The sequence below is a fragment of the Panthera leo genome, chromosome B1 (genome assembly GCF_018350215.1).
Source record: "Panthera leo isolate Ple1 chromosome B1, P.leo_Ple1_pat1.1, whole genome shotgun sequence".
NCBI lineage: Eukaryota > Metazoa > Chordata > Mammalia > Carnivora > Felidae > Panthera > Panthera leo.
The window spans coordinates 62,472,760-62,493,860 of NC_056682.1; the positions used below are offsets into that span (position 1 = coordinate 62,472,760).

The following is a 21,101-nucleotide window of genomic DNA, read 5'->3' on the forward strand; positions in this document are numbered from 1 at the left end:
GAGAGAGGGAGACACAGAATCTGAAGCAGGCTCCAGGCTCCTAGCTGTCAGCACAGAGCCCGACACAGGGCTTGAACTCACAGACCATAAGATCGTGACCTGAGCTAAAGTCGGACACTCAACGTACTCAGCCACCCAGGCGCCCCGAGTCTACTTTAAACCCATAATTCAATTGAATCACATACTAAAAGTTAACATTTTACTTCGTCCACACACGCTTTATGTTACTGACAACACAGTTTGCATCTTTTCATATTTTGAATCCAATACAAATTTTTATAGTCACGTTCTTAATTTTGTATCTCATAACTTCTATTCTAAAATTGAAAGTAATTCACACTATTATTGCAATATTGTGTATTCGTTTATATTCTTACCTTTATACTTTTGTGTTTTCATGTTACTAGTTAGCATCCCCTCACTGCAGCTTGAGGAACTCCTGTGCCATTATTGTAAATCAGGCCTAGTGGTAATGTACTTCCTCAGCTTTTGTTTGCAAATGTCTTTATCTCTCCTTAATGTTTGGAGGACAGTTTTGCCAGGCATAGTATTTCTGACTGGCAGTTTTTTCTTTTAGTACTATGACCATATCATTCCACTTCCTTCTGTGCTGCAAAGTTACTGCTTCCTCTAAGGAAGAAATTACAGACAGGGTGGATCTCTCTCTTAGCACCGAGCTGTATAAGCTAGGGGGAGGGGTTGACCTGAGCAAAATGAAACTGCTTTACTTAACCATTTCAAGGTGCTTTTTCTAAATTTTGTTCTCACTTGAGGTATTGTAACTTCTTGACTAGATTCTGGAGTTCTTATTATTATTGTTATATCTATGGGGTAACGAGGCCTGGGACATCCTATTCTGCTATCTTGCTGACATCGTAGTGCAAATTACTGGAAGTTTTCTTTCCTTGCCTTTTTTCCTTCTGTGGACATGCCTATTCCCATTCAGCAATTATTTCATGAAAGAGATAAAACTATTGCACTGCTATGTGTCATGAGCTTTCACTATAGGCATCAAGATATCTCTTGAAAGCAACAGCAACACAATTTTCTGTATGATCAAGGTGGTTAGTACTCTAAAAAGTCAATGTATTTCATTTAGCTATGTTAGGTATTTGGAAAAGGCTGCTTCAGATGATAAAAAAAGGGAGTTCCTCAAAGTAAGTTATCTTTAGATAAAACTATAGAACTTCATCTGCAAAGAATTCACACAATTTCATTTTTCTATATTATAATCACTCAAATTAAAAATTTAATGGGAGTAGTAATCTTTCCCAGTAATGCTTTTGAAATTTATTTTTAAGATCCATAAGAAAAGAGATAAGGAACTCTTCCTGGTTCCTGCCCTGTCTGGACTGAGGGGCTGAGGGTGTGGGTGGTGGATCAGTTAGCAATTCAAAGAAAATTCTCATTCTAGGATAAACTAGATTGAAATTTTATTATCAATATAATATTTTCTAACAGAGAAATTGATAGGATTATAAGTGATTATGTCAACTAGAAAAGTCTAGTTTTCAAATTAACATAATAGTTTACAAACAAAATAAGATATAGATACATTATGGAAGTCATTTATAAATCAAGAACTTTTTTGAAAAAAGAATTGCCACTTCAGTGGAGGAAAAAAAGAAGTCAAAGAACAAGGAGATAAATATTTTCACATAAATTTAATAATTTATGAAGCACAAAATACGAAAGAGCCCTAACTGGCCAGCTCATGATACAAATTAATTAATTTCATAAAAATATAATGTAATTTTTTATAAGACCCCTCAATTAGAACTGCAGAAAAAATTAATCAGAATAATCCATGAGGATTAATTAAATAATCTAAAGATAAAATTGACATAGGATACAAGGTTGTAACTGTAATCTAACCGAATGATTAATTGGTTGATCAGAAGTACCAAATGTCTTTGCTGGCACCAACATTGTGAAAACTACTCTGGGATTTAAAAATTATTAGGCAAATAATCTTAAATATCTTAGAATAGGAATTCAAATTCATTAAGCATGCATTAAATATATACTAAATGGTAAGCACTGTACTAGCTGTGGAATACATGGATGAGTAAGAAGTGGTCCTCATCATGGAAGAATTAATGACACAGTTGAGGAACTAAATACAATGCAATAGGAAGCTTTCATAATAATAGCAAAGAGGGAAAAAAGATATGAGAGGAATTTCCCAGAAAGAGCTGACGGGTCTCAGTGACTCTAGATCCGTGTTTCTCAACCTTAAATTTTATGTGCTCATTTAATTTCATTTGTAAATTCCAAATGTATCAAATAATATAACAAAAATTAAAGCAATGGCAATTTTAAAGTGCCCTTACACAAATTACACTTATACTTCTTGAGATTTTGGTATGTCTTCCACAGAATAATGCCCTTTGCTCAAGAACCATTGCACTAGATTCAGACTAGATTTGAACAGATAAAGAAAAGAATTAAGATACGGAGTATGCTGAAACATAAATTAATCTTATATGCGAAAATGGATCTCTATTCGCCAGTATCACCTACCTCAAAACCACAGTCTAAAGAGCTTCTTTATCCCAAAAGTTAGAGGTTGGGTTGTAGGCCAATATTTGACAAGTAGGGTTCCTTGATATTATGATGTCTTTTGGCTGTAGCAACCCTCAACCTCAAATGATTTCTGCAGCATGCTAAGTACTCAATAACTTTCTGTCATTGAACAGATTTTTTTTTATTATATGATATTTATTGTCAAATTAGTTTCCATACAACACCCAGTGGAACAGATTTTAAATTAATATCATCCCCGTTTGCAAATCTGACATTGTAACCACAACAGGAAGGCTTTACCTGGTAACCCACATGGACAGGACATTTTTCAGGAGTCTGTGAAATACTTGTCCCATCTAGCTTCAGTAGGTATATTTGTTTCTTATTGCTGCTGTAACAAATTACCACAGACTTAGTGGCTTATTACCTTACAACTTTATTATCTTACAACTCTGGAGGTCCAAAGTCCAACATGAGTCTTAGGGGGCTAGAATCAAGGTGTTCACATGGCTGGTTACTTCTGGAGCCTTCAGGGTAGAATCTGTTCATTGCCTTTTCCAGCTTTTAGAAGCTGCTGACAAACCTTGGCTCATGACCACATCACTTCAACCTCTGCTTGTGTTGTTGTATCACCTTCTCTTCTGACTCTGACTTCTCCTGCATCCTTTTTATCAGGACCCTTATGATTATAGTGGGTTTACCCGGATAATGAAGGATAATCTCCCAATCTCAAGGTATTTAACTTAATCAGACTACCTTTTGTCATGTAGGTTAACATATTCACAGGGTCAGGGTATTAGGCTATGGACATTCTTTATGGGCCATTATCTTATCTACCATAGCAGATGACTACAAACATTCCTTTATACTCTGTCTTGAGTTGAATTTTAAAGAAGTCTTTCTCTGAGAGAGGATCTTGCCTTTGGAGGAGGAAGGATGTGGAGAAGGTAAGATGCTATTTGGCCCATGTCACTTTAGTCTCCTAAAGACAGTACCACCGTGCCCCCAAATCTCTGACCAGGGCTGTCGGCAAGATAGTTTCCAATTTTATTTTTGCAATTTTCTCTAATTATGAATGTTCCTGAGAAACACAGTTTAATATCTAAGTTAAATATAGAGTGGTCTTGACTTCTTACAAAACAAAAGCAAAAAAAAAAAACCTCTTAAGTTGATTAGCTGGACATTTCATCAGAACTTTTGGTTTAAATAAAATGTAAATCAGTAAGTTCTCTTGCTTAGGAACGGCTTTACACCGTCTATAGCTACTTGAAAGATTACCTGAAAAATATTAGGCTTGAAGGCTCATGAACTTTATTGTAACAATAGGCAAAGGTTTACTTCACATAGTGCTTTGTACTATTGAGAAAGAGAACAGTGACGTCAGTACTGTGAATTATGTATTAACAGCTGACTTCAATTTTAAAAGTCATAATTAATGTGCTTCAAATCAAAGAAAACCTTCCAAAGAACTCGTTTAAACTTGTTAATAAAAAGAACAAAACGCAAGTTCTGCTCTTCTCAGTATTATCAGAATTTAGATTAACCTCTCCAGAGGAAGTGGTGGAAACAGGTAGGACAAATGTTCCCAAAGAAAGAATGACTCATCTGGAAGTTTATAATTAAAATCTGGGCCAGGCATATGAAACACTCTTACCAAAGCAAGCTCAAGAGCAGACGTTTTCTTCAGAGCAATAGACTGCACAACGTTGCCATGTAAAAAGTACCTTTTCTTGTAAAAAGGATGAATATAACAATCTTTCATTCACAATATCTTTAAGAATGTTTCCATTTAGTTGATTTTTTGGTAGAAAAAGAAGCCAGATGCACTGCAAAAGGAGGCAACAGATTCACTGAGGCCATCAGTTGGTCAACATTTAATAAATGTCATCATTCATTAATTAAACAAATAATTACTGAGCACTTAACACATGCCAAGCAGTGTTCGAGTTATAAAGATAAACAAGAGAGGAAAAAGACTCACCCTCATGGGGCTTACACTGAGTGGGGATTTTGACAATCATACCTAAATAGCAATTAATACCTAAATAACAAATTAATATTTATATTACTATCTTATGAGAAATTATTACATGTACAGTGTTTTGTATACACTGAAAGAAATTAAAGCAAATTAAGCAGATAGGTTGTGATGGATGGTGTGAGGGTATTTTAGATAGAGTGGTCTGGAAAGACTTTTCTGAGGAAGCGACATTTGTCCAGGGACCAGAACCTGGACCTGAAGGAAGTGAAGCCATCAGCCATGTAAAGATTAGGAGAAAGGACATTCCAAGCAGAAGGGACAACAGAGTGAAGCAAGCTTCTGATGTGGGAAGGAGTTTGACATAATCAAGAAAGAGTGAAGCCAATGTGGTTGGCCAGAGTCAGCAAGAGGGAGAGTGGTAGGAGGAAGGAAGTTCTGTATAGCCTAAGACTATGGGGTTTAAGTTTATTCTGAGGACAATGCAAAAGCTTTGGAGTGTTTTCAGCAGGGAAATAACATGTCAAAGGTTCACTCTAGTGAACTATAGTGAATGACATGGTGGAAGATGTGGGACGCAAGAGTAGAAGCAAAAAGACAAGATAGATACTGTACCAGGTGCAAAACAGTAGTTGTGGACCAGGAGGTGCTATTGGAGTGTGAAGAGGGATTGAAGTTCTTTTTTTCTGTGGGGTGGGGGAGAGAGTGCAAGCAGCGGGGAAGAGGGCCTGGGGGGGGGGGAGAGAAAGAGAATCTCAAGCAGGTTCCACTCTGAGTGGGGCTCGATCCCACAACCCTGGGATCATGACCTGAGCTGAAATCAAGAGTTAGACCTTTAACCGACTGAACTACCCAGAGACCCCAAAGAGGGATTGATGTTCTGAGAGCAACTTCTCCATGATTCTGATGGAACGCTTTTCTTAACGAAAAACTTAAAAAACTTAAAAAAGGATCGTAGCACATATACATTTACCATCAAAATTGAGCAAGGGATGTCCAAGTTGATCACCTGAATGACAAACACCTTCCTCGTTGCCCCTGTTGTGTATCAACAGCTGTTCTTCTCCCTCATGATCATGGTCAATTATCTCTGCCATGATGTTAACTCCTCTTCTTGCCTGCTGGTCCCTTAGCCTAAGAATCCTAAAGGGCTTGAGTAGAAATGAAGCTTTAAGTTTAGTGGAATGCGTCTATGTTTCCTGCTGGAACTTGTTGGGAACCAAGACCTCTAAACGCACAGAATCTAAGAGATTTAGGGAAGGGAAGCATAAATTCACCAATAGGATAACAGAGAGTGATGGTTCCCAAACTCCTGAATTCTATCCCTTGGAAACATACCACTATATAACAATTATAGATTTAGAACATGTACACCATCCTGAATGCAGTGCTTTCAACAAGTTGTTTTGTTTTGTTTTAATTTTTTTAAATTTTATTTAAATCTAAGTTAGTTAACATATAGTGTAATAATGATGTCAGAAGTAGAACCCACTGATTCATCACTTACATATAACACCCAGTGCTCATCTCAACAAGTGCCCTTCTTAATGCCCATCACCCATTTAGCCCATCCCCACACCCACCTCCCTCCAGCAATGCTCCGTTTGTTCTCTGTATTTAAGAGTCTTTTAAGGTTTGCCTCCCTCTCTGTTATCTTATTTTTCCTTCCCTTCCCCTGTATTCATCTTTTTTGTTTTCTAAATTCCACATATGAGTAAAATCCTATGGTATTTGTTTTTCTCTGACTGACTTCACTTAACATAATATACTCTAGTTCTATCCACATTGTTGCAAATGGCAAGATTTCATTCTTTTTCATCACTAATATCACTGTCTCAGCCCAACAGCTTCTCAAGGGTGTGGTATGAGATACAGTCACTAGATCTCATGTGCCTGCTGTCTCACTTCCTTTGCTATAAACTGAGTCCCCCCCCCCCCCATGTGACTTTTGGAGCGAATGAAGGGACTCACATTGGGATATCAATAGTAGAGGACATGAGGCTCCCAGAGGCCTGGGCTACACAAAATAAGGACTCCTTAACTCTATATTTTGCAACTGGTATTTCAAAATGAAGTCCAAAACTGTGTACTTTTTACTCCTAATTAAATTTCCTCTTCTTAGATTTGGCATCCTGTTCCAGACTATAAAGGTATTGAAACCTGGTTCCTTGATCCAACCTAGTACTCAGCTGTGAATGAACTATAAAGAGCACTCTGCTAGTGTGAGAAATGTTTTCAAGTCTTGACTTTTACCACTTATTAGCTCTACTGTGTAGGAAGAGCTTTATCACATTAAATCACTGGAATTCTATTAAGATTATGGAATTAGAGACTTCAGCAACTTCATTATCATGCTAATTTTAGTGTATGCATACTATGTTAGCAACTATCGGAAATGTCCTTTAGTTTCAGTAATTAACCCTCAATTATACAAAGAAAAATAGAAATCCAAGGACTTTCGGACCACTTACCTGTAAGAACAAAAGGAAAGGACTTGCAAGTCTGGATGCATGTTAAACCTTTCAGGGAAGCTTCCACAGCCCTCTGGTGGACCTTGAAATACATGTTGAGGGACACATCTGACTTCAGTCTGTTAATCCATGTTTTGAATGTGGTTGCCTTGTCATATAACCCACATTTTTTTTCCATTTCATTCAAAATGGTATCATAAAACACCTCTTTCTTCCTTCTCTTCATCTATGATCAGAAAGAGTTGCTCTTGGCTCATGTCTGGACCTGAGAAGCAACTAAGGTAGCCCAAGAGAAAGAAGAACCAACATGGGCTCCTGTGAACCTCCTGAAGGCTTTGACTTCACTGTGTGCTCCTGCCTGTTTGTCCTAGTAGATGTGACAAATGCCTTCGATTCTGAATATTCACTATCTCAAATACCGCCACTAAAGAAATACATTAGGGGCGCCTGGGTAGCTCAGTCATTTAAATGTCCAACTGTTGATTTGGGCTCGGGTCATGATCTCCCTGTTAGGAGATCAAGCCCTACTTAGGGCTTTGCGCTGAGTGTGGAATCTGCTTGGGATTCCCTCTCTCCCTCTCTCTCTCCCCCTCTTCCCAACTCACACACATGTGTGCACTCTCTCTCAAAATAAATAAACATTAAAAAAAAAGAAATATGTTAATGAATTACACAATTATAATGATGCTAAAATTAGTATCTAAACAAATGGTACAATAGCTGATTTCTCCTGTTATCTTTTTTGTTTTTAGTGTAAACTGCCATTTCTCCATAAATCACAGTCAACTTCATGTTATTTCCTAAACAAGTCTTTGCCCAGCATAAGCTTTGTTGGAAAGCTTTTTTAGTTAGTCTCGAAGGCACATAGGCACTACTCCTGAGCCTACACATTCATAACAAGGATGTTAAATCATTATACGAATTAAAACAGGCCTGGAAAGCTCAGAAAACTTAGCAGTCTCTATAACTCTCTAAGGTGGATTTTACTGCTCAGAGAATACATCTAAATACACCTAAATTGGAATGTGTGTGTATGTGTGTGTGCGCGCGCGTATGCGTATCTATTATGTACAAGTGTGTCTATGTGTATGTATTTTATATACATGGAATATCTATATTATTTCAAAAGCCAGACCACTTTGCTTAGACTTCTTTATTTCAGAAGAGGAAATTGATACAAAGGCAAACAAAAGGAGGCAGATTTTTCTTGGCTCCTACATTGCTGATGATAAAGGAGGGTGTCAAGGGTTCCCACCGCCCTCTTTTGCTTCTTGCTCTTCTCTTGAAATAAATCCTGATGATACCACCATGATCTTTGTAATTAAATTGCTTTACCCAAAACAGATGTTCTCCGGGAGCATTTTCCCTTTTGCAGCCTACTCGTAGTTTCTGTGCTCATTTATCTTGTTAACTCATATCTAAGAGAACACATGGAAGTGGCGTGGTCAAAAAGAAATTGGATACATAGAGAAAGAGTTTAATTGTTGCTATTAAACTAAATTATTAAACTGCAAGTTATCTGAAATGGCTAAGACTGAAAAAGACATAAATCAGCCACCACCTACATATTTTAATTCATGACCTTTTTTTTTTACTGTTTTAGTATCTTGTTCAGTTTGAATAATGAAACAATTAATTGATTTCAGTTTTAAAACAGTGCTATTATAATCACATACCCAAACTGAATAACATTCTGAAATTATATTTTACAGGTTAAAATATATTTTTTAAAGGCAACTCTAACATTTAACACAGTGACATCTCCTTTCCTGTATACCTGAATGCTTTTAGTATATTTTAACTTCCACTGAAATTATTTCTCAGAAATCTTTCTGTTAGGTTTTAAAAATATTTTTCCATTTAGATTTTAAGAAGCCAAAATTGTGATGTAAAATGTAAGAATACTTTAAGTATAAATTAGCTTAACATAAGGCTTAAAATAGCCTTAAAATGTTTTTGAGCTTGGGATATCTGACATTAACACTCTTTGCTCTTGATATTTGAAAAGAAATGCTTTTCTGAATGTGCAGTCATTTAGATTTAAAAACATGCCTTGACCATTTTAGTTCTATCTAGAAATTTAAACTAAAGGCAATATATAATAAAAACATAAAAGATTTTTAAAAAGTTTCATATTAGATTATCTTACATTCTTATGTGGCTTCCATGTACTGAAAAGAGAACAGTCCATATTTTGATCCCAACACCACTGAAAGTTTTATGATTCACTTGGATTTACTCATGGTGAAAATAGCCTTATTCTTCCTTTGAATCATTCCCAAGTTACTCTTAACTAGTATATATTTTTTAAAATTATTGATTTTTATGGCAAAGACTTTTCCATCTGGAAAATAAAATATATACTACTGTGATATTCAAGGATGAATAATACATAATTTGAGTTTTGCAAAGCAATGACATGAGATTTTCAGAGGGTTCTGCAAGGAGGAGAGGAAAGAAGGGCAATGCACAAGGTTGTGCATGATCCTTTTAAGGTGGTCTCTCATGTCCAAACCAAAGTTGAACACCACTCAATGGATATGTTGCACTAGAAGAAAAATAATCAACCTTCCAATGCACTTGTGGGTACAGAGGTCCTGCTACCTACTGGGACAAGTCCAAGAATGGGTGCAATTGAGAAGTCTGTTCTCCATGTTGTGCCTTGCTTATTGACAAAAATTTATTTTCTTTTTTCAATTTACCTAACATTAGCCATAGAGTGACTTTTCCTTAAAAGTTTAAGATTTTCATCACAATATTTACATTTTTCTGAAGAGATAGAGACTAGCTAGAGAAAAATAGAGTTAACTGAAAAACCACACATTATTAATTGCTGTATCCTAAGATTTACTCTCATTCTGTTCTTAGAACCACATGATGTTCCATAACAATACTTATAGGTTTGCTGATATAGAAGAGCTAGCATGGTATAATGTACGCAGGACTGGAATGGGGGACAGGAATCTTTGGTAGCCATTTTGGTTTTGCCATTAACTAGCCGCATGGTCTTGCAAAAGTCAGTGATCTCTCTGGGCCTTGGTTCCCTCATTTATAAAATGAAGAGCACAACTAAATGATTTTTAAAATCTCTCCCAATTCTAATAATTAAGGCTCCTCATTCCACTGTGATTCCTAAAAGCAGATTTTAAATTATTTTCTAGTCCATTTACACAGTTGTTTTGAACTAAGAAAATTGATTGACTAACATATATCTTCATCCTTGATGTGGAAGTTTGTTCTGTAATTACCTTCAATATAGTTTTCTCAGATGATGCTCTCCTTGAAACACAAGGGGTACAATTAAAACTAGAATACAATTACGCTATCTTAATACTGGAATTTATTTTAGTACACTCAATAAATTTTGTGTTGTATCTTTAAAAATCTTTTGCCTCATCAATACTGATTATTAATAGAAATACTACTTTTTAAGGGAGAGTCTAAGAAAAGTTTTGAAGAGAGAAGAAAAGAACAAAATTTGGAATCAAATGGAGGAAATATTTGAGAAAGCACAGACTGAACATAAGAAAACCAAGTCTACAAAAATGAAGTCTGATTCTCCTAATACTTGCTTTTTTATTCTGCAGGATAAGGACTTCACAGTCTCCCATGCCTTTACTGGAAGCCCTATTTCTTTATTTTTCTTTTGCCTTTTAAAAACCTATTTTGGAGGACTGAAATTCATGAGACTGGTAATACTAAGATTGAACCCATCAAGGCAAAGCAGTTTTGTATATGTGTATGTTTGTACCCTAATACTAACTTTTATTGAAAGCATTTTGAATGTGACAAGACACACAGGTTTCCTCCCTGCTTAACCAAAATTTTTGTCAAGTCCAGCTGATAGTTACTAATAAAACCTTCACAAGACCTCCATCACCCAATTCTCTAAAAATAACCTTGTATTTTTTTAATGGTTTTAGTCATCTAATAAAATTCAGTGTTCTGTCACATATTGAAGTTTCATTCTATAAAAGGAATACTGTGAGCAATAAAGTATGTTCTCACCAATGGTATTTTAAACAATTATTTAGTTATATCAAAACTTCAGAGAGAGCTCAAGAACACATAATAGGGTTACAAGATTTCTTTCGTCATTGTTGGCTTATTCATCTTGCTCATAATTTGTCCACTTTTCCCCTTCCTAAACACAAAATGGAAGGTAAGATATGAACTGCAAGGTAAATAATAACACAATGTAATATAGAAGGTTCTACCTGCATAAAATGCATCTGAAGTGTCCACAACTACCAGCTTTAATTTTTCTCTCCTGACTGAAATATTTTTCTCAGGTATTCTTTCGTGTTTTTGTCTCCACGTGACCAACCACTGCAAATTTAATTGAGGATTTGAAAATATCCCCCACCCCTGATAAACTCTGACAATTTGTTTCTCCCATACTATCTGAAACACACTATGACTACAGCACTGTTCCATGCAGAAAACCTTTTAACGGCACAACAAAACAAACTGTAAGAGAGATAAATGAGGTTTGAAGAGCACACACTTAATCAGAATGGAATTCACTTTCACCAAAGGGTCCCTATTTTCAGGTCATTTCTGTCCTAGTTTAGAGTTAAGAGTCTTATGAAAACATAGCAATAAAAACTTAAAATGATCCTTTCAGGAAAGTTTTTCACTGAGAATAACTATTTCTTAAGACACTTAACCTCCTATAATTTTCCAAAGGGTTTTGTTCCATACACACTTGAAGATTATATTCAAAATGTTTTGGTCCAGGTGCTGCCAGCCAGAACCTGCCCAATTAGAAGTGACGGCCAGTGCAGAGCCCCTGGGCACCAGACTTTCCTTCTTCAGGGGACGGATCTGGGAGGTGAGGTGATGGGAGCAATGAGGGCTCAGGAGGTTGTTTGCCAACTTCTTTGAAAATATTACCATCATTTAACAGTCATTCAGCTAATAACAACTGAGCTGGACTGGTGCATTCTCTGCCCTATATTAACTAAAAGTGTATCCTTCAACATTATTCTCATAGGACACATATTGGAAATTTAGACATTTGGATGTTTTGTTTATCAATTCAACAAATGCTTATTGAGGACACAGCAGGTGCCAGGTATGAGGCTAGACCCAGAAGAAAAGACTAATAAGGCAATCCTCTGCAGAAGTTGCACTAAATGGAGGAAACTGTATAGAAAGTCTAACAGCTAAATTTCTGACTCTTTTCTGCCCATACTGGCTTTTATTACTCTTCATCTTCTGGGAATAAAGAAGGACTAATCAAATGTTACCTGTCTTCTCGATGTAAAATAAAGCCAGTTTAACTCTCCTAATTTGAATGTTTCAGGTCTTCTGAATGCATTTCCAGACGGATCTGCTGAATTTTAGTAAGTTTGACCCACAGTCTTTCTTAGATTCCTTTTCTGTTGTCTCTGTCCCATTGGAAGACACTGTTGGAAATAGTCAACTTTGTCCAGGCACTCTGTGAGCTGCCTTCTTGTGACCAGAGAAGAAAATGTTCAGCTCTCTCTTTGTGGAACATTCATCTTTCCTGACTGGTTAGAATCATAAGGAGAGTGAATTTCTCTTGAATGAAACATTTCCTACCCAGAGACAAGCATAGTAGTTTAGGTGATATTCATCCCCTCTGTTTTGTTCTTCTTTTATACTATGTTTGATGAAAGTTAGGGTATTTGCACACACAACAGCTTTCTGTTTGCTCCTATTAGGCTTACGTTTCCCTACAGGTATCAGGAAGCCTACCAGACCTCCAAGGCCTGACTACTCAGAGCTAAGGCAATTCACCTGGGACCTAAAGTTCAGGAAAACATCTCAGAAGTAGACCCCACTTCTTCTAAAATGCAGCAAATTAAACCACAGTCGTCAGTAAGCCTTAGGATGGAAGTGGACACCCTTACCGGAGACTGGTCTACATGTCATGTGGTCTCAGCAAGCATTTTTTTTCTAAGTGTCAGTAGATACAGATTGTCCACCACCCAGTTAACAGCATAACTGGTGCTCAAGCCCCAAACCAGTACTCACCTGCCCACCACCCTAATAGCAACATTCAATAAAACAGAAAGAACACAATTTATCTGTTCTCACCTCTCTGTTTTGCAGGTTGAGGAAAAACCTGATGAGTCGCGTGGAGCAAATCTTAGCATTGTGGTAAATATGTATGGCCCTTTAAGTTTGTGGAACATTCACCTCTGTGCAGGAGAAGGCATGGGAAGGGGAACAGGGGATAGAATAGGGTAAAGATGCAACGACAGTCACCTACTTGGCAAAAAGCAAAAATTAGAATCAATCAGAATCACAACCAATGGAAAATTGTGCAAAAGTGTCTATAGTGTTGGGGCACCTGAGTGGCTCAGTCGGTTAAGCGTCCAACTCTTGATTTTGGTTAAGCATCTGCCTCTTGATTTCAGCTCAGATCATAATCTCATCGTTTGTGGGATGGAGCCATGCATCAGTCTCTGCACTGGCATCATGGAGCCTGCTTGAGATTCTCTCTCTCTCTCTCCCTCTCTCTCTCTCTCTGCTTCACCCCGGCTTGCACACTTGTGCGCACACTCTCTCTTTCTCTCTTTCTAAAAATAAATAAATCAGTAAATAGAAAACATTTTTAAAAAGTATCTGCAATGCATATTTTAACTCATAAAGAAAAATTGTATGGGATTTAGAAAGTCATTTTGTTTTAAGAAATTATATGGCTCAAAGGAATCTCAGTAGATCTGAAGAAGGAAATTCTCACCCTCAAGCCCTCTATTTAAGTCTTGAACAATTCAGTCCAACACAGTAGTCACTAGCCACAGGGATTATTAGGCACTTGGAATATAGTGGGTCCTAATAGAAATGTGCTGTAAATATGAAACATATCATGGATTTCAAAAACTTAGTACAAAAGAAAAATGTAAGATATTTCATTAATAGTTTTATATTTATTATAAATATTATGTAATAATATTTTAGATGTATTAGGTTAAATAAAATATCTTATTAAAATTAATTTCATCTGCTTTTTAGTTTGTTTTGTTTTGTTTTTTGGTTGTTTTTGTTTGTTTTTACTTTTTTAAGATGTGCTAGTAGAAAATTTAAAATTACATGTGTGGCTCACATTTGTGCCTCACATTATTATATTTCTGTTACACGGCACTGGTCTACATTATCATAGTCCAGAGGAAGTTAGCCAATTGTCAACTGTTTACTGAAGAGATAGTGGGGGGTAGTAGAGTACTGACCAGACTGTGCCAAGAACCCCTAAGCAGGCAGTGATTTCTTCCTGAAAAGTAGGGACATTTGCTTTAAATCTTTGGAATTCACTCTGGCTTTGGACCAGATACAGCGTTAAAATCAGCACATGTAACTTCTACTAGTCTCTCAGGGCAATATCAGATGACAGATCTGGATTGAGTTAATGGAGGAGACCAAAATCATTCTAAATTCTATTCCTGTGAAGGACCAACAGGGATCCTTTAAGAATGAAGATTCTGAGCTTAAATTGCGTTTGAGGAAGCTAGCAGAGAAAGCTAAACATTTCAAGAGAATGAGAAGAGCATTAGAGATTATTGGATTATAACCAGAGTTGTGTGAAAGAGAAGGAAGTCATTCTTCCCAAAGGCCTGACTTTATGTGAGGTTGGCAGTCCTTTGGGATCTGGGCCCAGGGCAAGTTGTTCTTTGGAAGTAGGGTGGAACTTTGGGACCGGACAGGTAGGGGTGAGGAATGGTCTCTGGCTCCACATTTTTTCACTCTCCATTTTCTCTCTGATTCCCATTCTGCGGCCTTACAGAAGTTTCTTTATACGTGAAAGAAAGATTCTTGGCTATTGGCCATGAAGCACAGAAACAAGTTACCTCCTACCCTGGAAATAAACCTGACCTAAGGGAGAAATTCAAGAATGACACTAAGTTTGTGCTTCCTTCTTGGAACTGTTAGAAAAGGGCCTTGGAGAACAGTGACTTTCCCCTGACCCCTGTCCTCACTATCCCCTCATTGTTTTCAGTTAGCTTCACCTGTATTCCTGTCGTCAAATTAGATTGGAATTGACAGTAACCAGAGAGAGTGAGAAAAATCAGTTGAGGCTGGGAAAACAAATTTTCTCAAGTTGTTTGTCCCATTTTGGGCACCATATATATGTTCTTTCAGTGAGTTGTTTGCTCTTGCTCTCTCCATTCCTGTGGACACCACAGTGGGAAACCATTTTGCAGGGACTTTGGACTTTGCATCTTGCTCGGCTGTCTCAGTGACTTCTTGGACTTGGTTATTCACCAGGCCATTGAACTATTTCCGCTCTGACACTCAGGTTTGGTCCCTTCTGCTTTTCTTGGCCTGCCTCTTTATTTTCCCCCTTAAATCATTGCCACCCTACATCTCTCTATATAATGAGATTAAATTGATAAAATAGCCCCCTTTTGCTAATGGAAAAATAGGCCTGCATGTGAAACATTTAATTTTCACTTCTCCTTGTCAAATAGGTAACATAGATCTTCCACACACCTGTTGTATCTGTGCAAACATGTAGTTTATTATTAATTACAGAGCTTAAGATTTTAGCTTATGCTTCAGGACTTCAAAACCATGGTTCCTGCTTCATCTGTAGTTATAAATATTTAAACTTTGGCAATGAATCTTAAAGAAAACATAGAATGATTTATTCTCTGAGAAGAGGCCACTGTTAAGAAGTTTGGCACGAAGCATTTTTCTTAGCATTTGTAAGACAAGCCAACTTCTCAGCTCATGCACATTACTGGGATGAATGGCATAGGGCTATTGTGACTCTGCATAAAATTATTACTAACCTCATAGATCTTAGAGAAGCAAGCCTGTGAAGGAGTGAAGTAAGTGCACTAGCAACATCCAAAATTAAAGACAGATAGAGCCTAGAGAAATGTTTCTGCCAACATGCCGTATGATTTATTACTGGAAATAGTTCCCAAATCTGGAAAAAAATATTTTGAATCTGCACTTGAGGTAAACTGAGGGTCCACTTAAATCGCGTAGTTACTTTGAGAGTGACGGTTTCCTATTTTGAGACAACGATAGTGTGATATTGCATATATGCTACCCCAAAATATGTGCATAAAAATTAAGATGGGATAGCATTGCCACATGGAGTTGTAGGTATGTATGGCCTATAAGACTCACTAACTAGTGAAGTAATTAATGTCCTGACTACCAGGCTTCAAAGAGTAGTCTCAACACAATTACAAATTCCATATTCTGTGGATCTTTACGATCATTCACAATGCTAAAAATGTTAAATCCACAATTAAACATAAAAATAATTTTGCCTCTCTTGAAAAATCACCCCAATATGATATATGAAGGCAGGAAAAGTCTTGGTTATGGGTCAGGATGACAAAGAGAAACGACATCCAGCACCCTACCGTGCTTTATCAATATCCCTCATGATCTCAGTTGACACCATGGACTAGATCTTTGAAGCTATGAATGATTAGAAGATGGAACCTTTTCCAACAATGTTGGGATGAATTGTCAGCAGAGCCATTTACTATATGCTCCTAAAAAATTTTACTATATGCTCCTGGAAATAATTTTCCAGTTCACCATTGGGAATGGGGATGCTAGTGTGACCTCAAGAGAAGCATGGGGCTCCTGATGTGGGTCCCAAGAAAGTACAAACTTAATTCAGTGCAAGTGCTCTGCAAAAGTTTTTAAATGCAAAAAAAAAAAAAAAAAAAATCCAACTTGTCCTGGCTAATTTTAAGTTTTAAGCCTCCATAATGGGGGGAGGGATTATACCCCCAAATTTCTAAAGGCTTAAAGTAAAAGACTATGGATTAATAGGGATATATCAGACTGGAGAACAGAGATTGCAACACAAGAGTTGCTTCTCATCGTCTCCAAGGGATTATTGTCAAGGGTTGCCCAATCTAGTAAAATTCAAGGGAAGTCAAAACTCCAGATGATTTTTTATGTGAAATTTCTCTATTACCAAAATATTTTGTTGTTAAAGAAAAGTACACCTGTTTTCTGTGCATCATCCCTCTCTGGCCCGCTGGCTCCCAGTCCCCAACCCCGGGGAATATAGATTCTTAGAGTTACTTATCCTCTATGTTCCCTTATTCATGTTGTAAAGCATTCCAAAGCAATGTTCCCTTAATCCCCAGGACCTCAGATCATGAACATCTTTTTGAAGGGAAAATTCACTTTCGAATTCTTATTCTTCAAGGGCCACAACCACTCTCTTTGGCAGTATCTAACTTTGCAGTTGTGCCTTTGAATGAGTTATAAAACAGAAGTGGCAAACTTCATTTAATTCACATGCGTTTACGAAGTAATTTCTGTGCACCAGGCAGAAAGCATGTCTGTATGGAAAGATTGGAGAAATATAATTTGGTTTGTACATTGAAGGAACTCACAATTCATATTATCATTGTGGACTTAAAATGCTGAGAGTATTATTGGCAAATATGTAATGCAATTTGTCACCAAAATAGGTGAAAACTCATTTATGTTCTGACTTAGCAAGCATCCTGACAATTTCAGTGAGTTTGTGCCTTTTTCCCTCTCAGTTGCCCATTATCTGATAGAATTCTACATGGACAGTGGGAAACCCAAAACCTTGACTGAAAGGTTGAAGAGAAGAGTGAGGGCTGGGAAAAAAAAAATCTCGAATAATTACCGCATTTATACACAGAGACTCATTAAGGTCTCATTGCCTTCCCTGCAAGATGAAAACAAAGATGTGCTTGTTTGTCAGATGTTAGATTTTGCTAATTATTACCAGCTAGTGTTCAGCACTGAAATAACCAATTCTTTCTGAATTACCAGGTCTCTTCAATTCTCTACTTTACTTTGAATGAAAATACCTGCTCTCTTCATTACTACTGCTGAAGAATTCCTGGGAAAATGTTGAAATCAAGTCTCTGATGAGATAATACTAGTCCTAACTCTTAAACAAAATCGAAGCTCACACTTAATGAAGTTCCAATGATGTGTTCTCAGAAAAAGACCAAATAAAGAAGTTCCCAGATGAGTACAACATGCACTTGACTTTTGTCTATAAGAGCAATCACTCACTGAAACGTTTTCCACATGTTTAGGTATTTCCTCATCTATCTATAGGAAAGGCCTCAAAGGAGTAAGACCCATAGTGTTCCACGGCTCGATATATGTGGTAATGATTTGCTATTATAATGATAATTATATATGGAACTGTTCTGCTTCCGGTTCAGGACTGAATGCTATTAAAATACCCATGATCTCATTAGCATATTTGTAAGATCCTGACAGGAAGCTAAAGGACTATTAATCCTTCTAGTGAAAGAAAATTTCCATATGACAGTTACTGGAATGAAAATTCCATGAAGGGTTCAAAAGCATACAAACAATAAATTTAATGTAATCATTTCAAAGAAATTTCTCATTTTGTTAAAAAAAAAAAAAGAGGGTTTTTTTGTTTTGTTCTGTTAAGACGTTTGATATAGTGGAATCGATTGTGTTAGAATCAAAACTGTGAAGTAAATGACAGAGAAACTATTCACCAAAGCATAAGGACACTCGACTGCTTGCTTTTCCTTTAAGGTAAGACTCAAGGATCTTCACAGTGTGGGTCAGGTGGTTGGACTGTTCTCGCGCATCAGTGAGGGGACAGGGGCACAAAAGAGGAAGTGGAGGACGTAGGAGCTTCCGGTACTTCTCCTTGCCCTGGAGGGTGCAGGGTCCACACTGACTCCAGGCTCCGTGGGCCACAGCAGCAGCGGAGGGGTAAGGCAAAGCACCTCTCTCACAATAAAGAGCCCTAGGTCAAATGACTGACCTGGTGGTAGTTAACAGGATTTCCTCCGTGTGTCCATATGGTTCCAGTCCCCAGGCTCTTTAAACCACAGAGTCTCATTAGAACTGTTGGCAGTTCCTGACGAGGTTTCTGGGGCTGGGCCTCTTAGACAAGTTTTGTTTGGCCAGAGTGGTTTCCCCCTTTTCTATCATTTGCCTACAGTGATAGATGGGAAGGGCCTGGAGACCCAAGTTCCTTCTTACCCAGTCCCCCCTACAGAGGAGAACCAAGAGAAAAAGAAGACTCGAATGACTTCTCAAGCTGTCACATTTTGCCTCGAAAATTGTATTCAATGTGGTAGCAACACATTCCAAAATGAAGGCGAAAGAAATGGAGGACAGTCTCCCACACTTTGACATTATCATCCATAAGTGTATGTGACAGAGCAAGCCAATTCCACCCCCCCCCCAAAAGTTTAGTTGCTGTCATTTAAGAGTATCCTAATTATGCCGATTTAAAAATCAGTTTCCTATTTTAAACGCTGGTTGTCCTTTGACATAAAAATAAATGTAACTTGACAGGAACATTAACCAGCTCTTTTGTTGGCAGGCGTGGAGAGCCCCCCTGGCCTACCGTACTGGTCCTCCCATCTCAGCCTGGGTAAGACTCAACGAAAAAACTGAAAAAATGCTGATTATCAGACCCATCCGTAGAAATTCTGATTCAGTAGGTTTGGGCTCTGGCTCAGGAATCTCTTCAACAGCAAAACCCAGGTAATTTGAACGTAGGTGGGCCATGAATCTCTCAAAAACACTGGCCTTAGAGAATGTATTCTCAGAGGGTAGATGTGTAATTATAGCTCTATCAGTGTATAACCTTGGCAGACCATATGTATATAGAAGCCAAAAAACCTCAAGTGCCTTGCTTATGAATCCTCACAGAGCAACGATGAGGTGGGCAGGGGACAGGAAATAATATTCTAGAGACAAGGCTAAGTAATTCACCCAAAGCGACTTAACAAGTCTGTGTTTGAACAGCTGCTGGACCCAGAGCCTCCAGCCTCTTGAGCCCCGTGAGTGCTCCTTTGCCACAGTCAGGGAACACGTGCTGCATTGCATGCTCTCGGTCCCTCAGAAATAGTAAATGATACTTCGAATACATCTATCATAGCTACACCTCACCTCGAGTGCCGTTATCTAATTTGGAAATGTTGTTTTATTGTACAGGCACTTGTCCGTACTTGCCGCCGCGGCCTCTGGCTGCATCCACTCCTCACCCTTCAGCCCTCCAAACCCTCGTTCCTTCCGCCACTTCGTTAAACAGGCTCCCACCGAGGTCGCTCGCGGTTTTCTTGTTGCAAAATCCTAAAGAGAGCATTGGGGTCAAGGCTGTGGAAGAAATGGAATTTTCTATCTCACTTCCCACAACACAATTCTTGAGAAGAGGTGAAGACTTCTAACAAAGGATAAATCTACCATTTCATTAAGAAATGAGGAAGCACGGAATAAGTAAGTCAGAAAATCTGAGGAGCTCTTGAAAGATTAACAGCAAGTGGAGAGGCTTGAGGGAGACTAAGAATGGAGAAGCAGGAGTCAAACCACCACGCAGAAGAAAAGTGAGAGAGGTTTCGGATACTTCAAAGCGAAAAATTAAAACAGTTGCCTAAGAGCTTTGCCTCTATTGTCCCTCTCCACTCTTTCACTAAGCTGTGCAGCACTGTGTATACGGAGGCTAATACCTGAGAATTGTTCTCGAAATCAAGTAGGTAATCTTAGGGGGGTTCTCTTTTAAGAATAATGGGGCCTAATTTATGTCAGCATTTAGATAACATAAATACCAATTTATGTCATCACTGAAATAAAAACATAAATAACAAGAACTACTAATGCTAATAAAGTGCCTACTATGTGCCAGGCCCTGTTCTAAGCAGCTTATGTGTATTGACTCATTTATTATGCACAATAACCCTACAAGGTTGATCCTGCTACTTTCTCCATTTCAATGAAAAACAGAGACATCAGGTGGCCTGCCCGGGGTCATACGGCTACTGCATGGCCGAACTGCACTAAAAGCTCGGGTTGCTACAGAGGTCTGTGTGTTTAGACAGAGGCGCTCCAGATCTCAAGAGCAATCACAGATGGGGAAAAAAAGGCAAAACAGGTAGGCCCAGGAGGAAAGTACATGAGATGCTGTACGGTGTGGACCTTTTTATTCTGGAAATTGGGTGGAGTACTGTTTGGTCCCATTATACATCCCAAACAGTTGACAAAATTCATGCTCACTACCTATCCCAATTAGCCTAGTCCTTCATGCAAAAATGTAGACAATAAAAGACAACATATTTTTGAGAAAAAAAAAAAAAAAAGGAAAAAACAAAGATCAACACACTGTATACCTGATCCTGAAGAAAAGAAAAGAATAC

General features: G+C 37.8%; 2 long non-coding RNA genes across 2 annotated transcripts in view; both read left to right on the forward strand.

Annotated features, from left to right (window-relative positions):
- LOC122216935 overlaps positions 1-18,057 on the forward strand; it is a 79,306-nt gene extending 61,249 nt beyond the window's left edge. Inside the window, exons 4-7 of the long non-coding RNA XR_006201197.1 lie at positions 11,716-11,809; positions 12,284-12,323; positions 13,057-13,104; positions 17,734-18,057. This is a non-coding gene — a long non-coding RNA (uncharacterized LOC122216935). The remainder of the gene's footprint in view (positions 1-11,715; positions 11,810-12,283; positions 12,324-13,056; positions 13,105-17,733) is intronic.
- A 341-nt stretch (positions 18,058-18,398) lies between these two features.
- On the forward strand, positions 18,399-20,565 carry LOC122217726. Its single transcript, XR_006201646.1, has 3 exons — positions 18,399-18,669; positions 19,289-19,452; positions 19,906-20,565. It is a non-coding gene; the product is annotated as an uncharacterized LOC122217726 (long non-coding RNA).
- Positions 20,566-21,101: the final 536 nt, after the last annotated feature.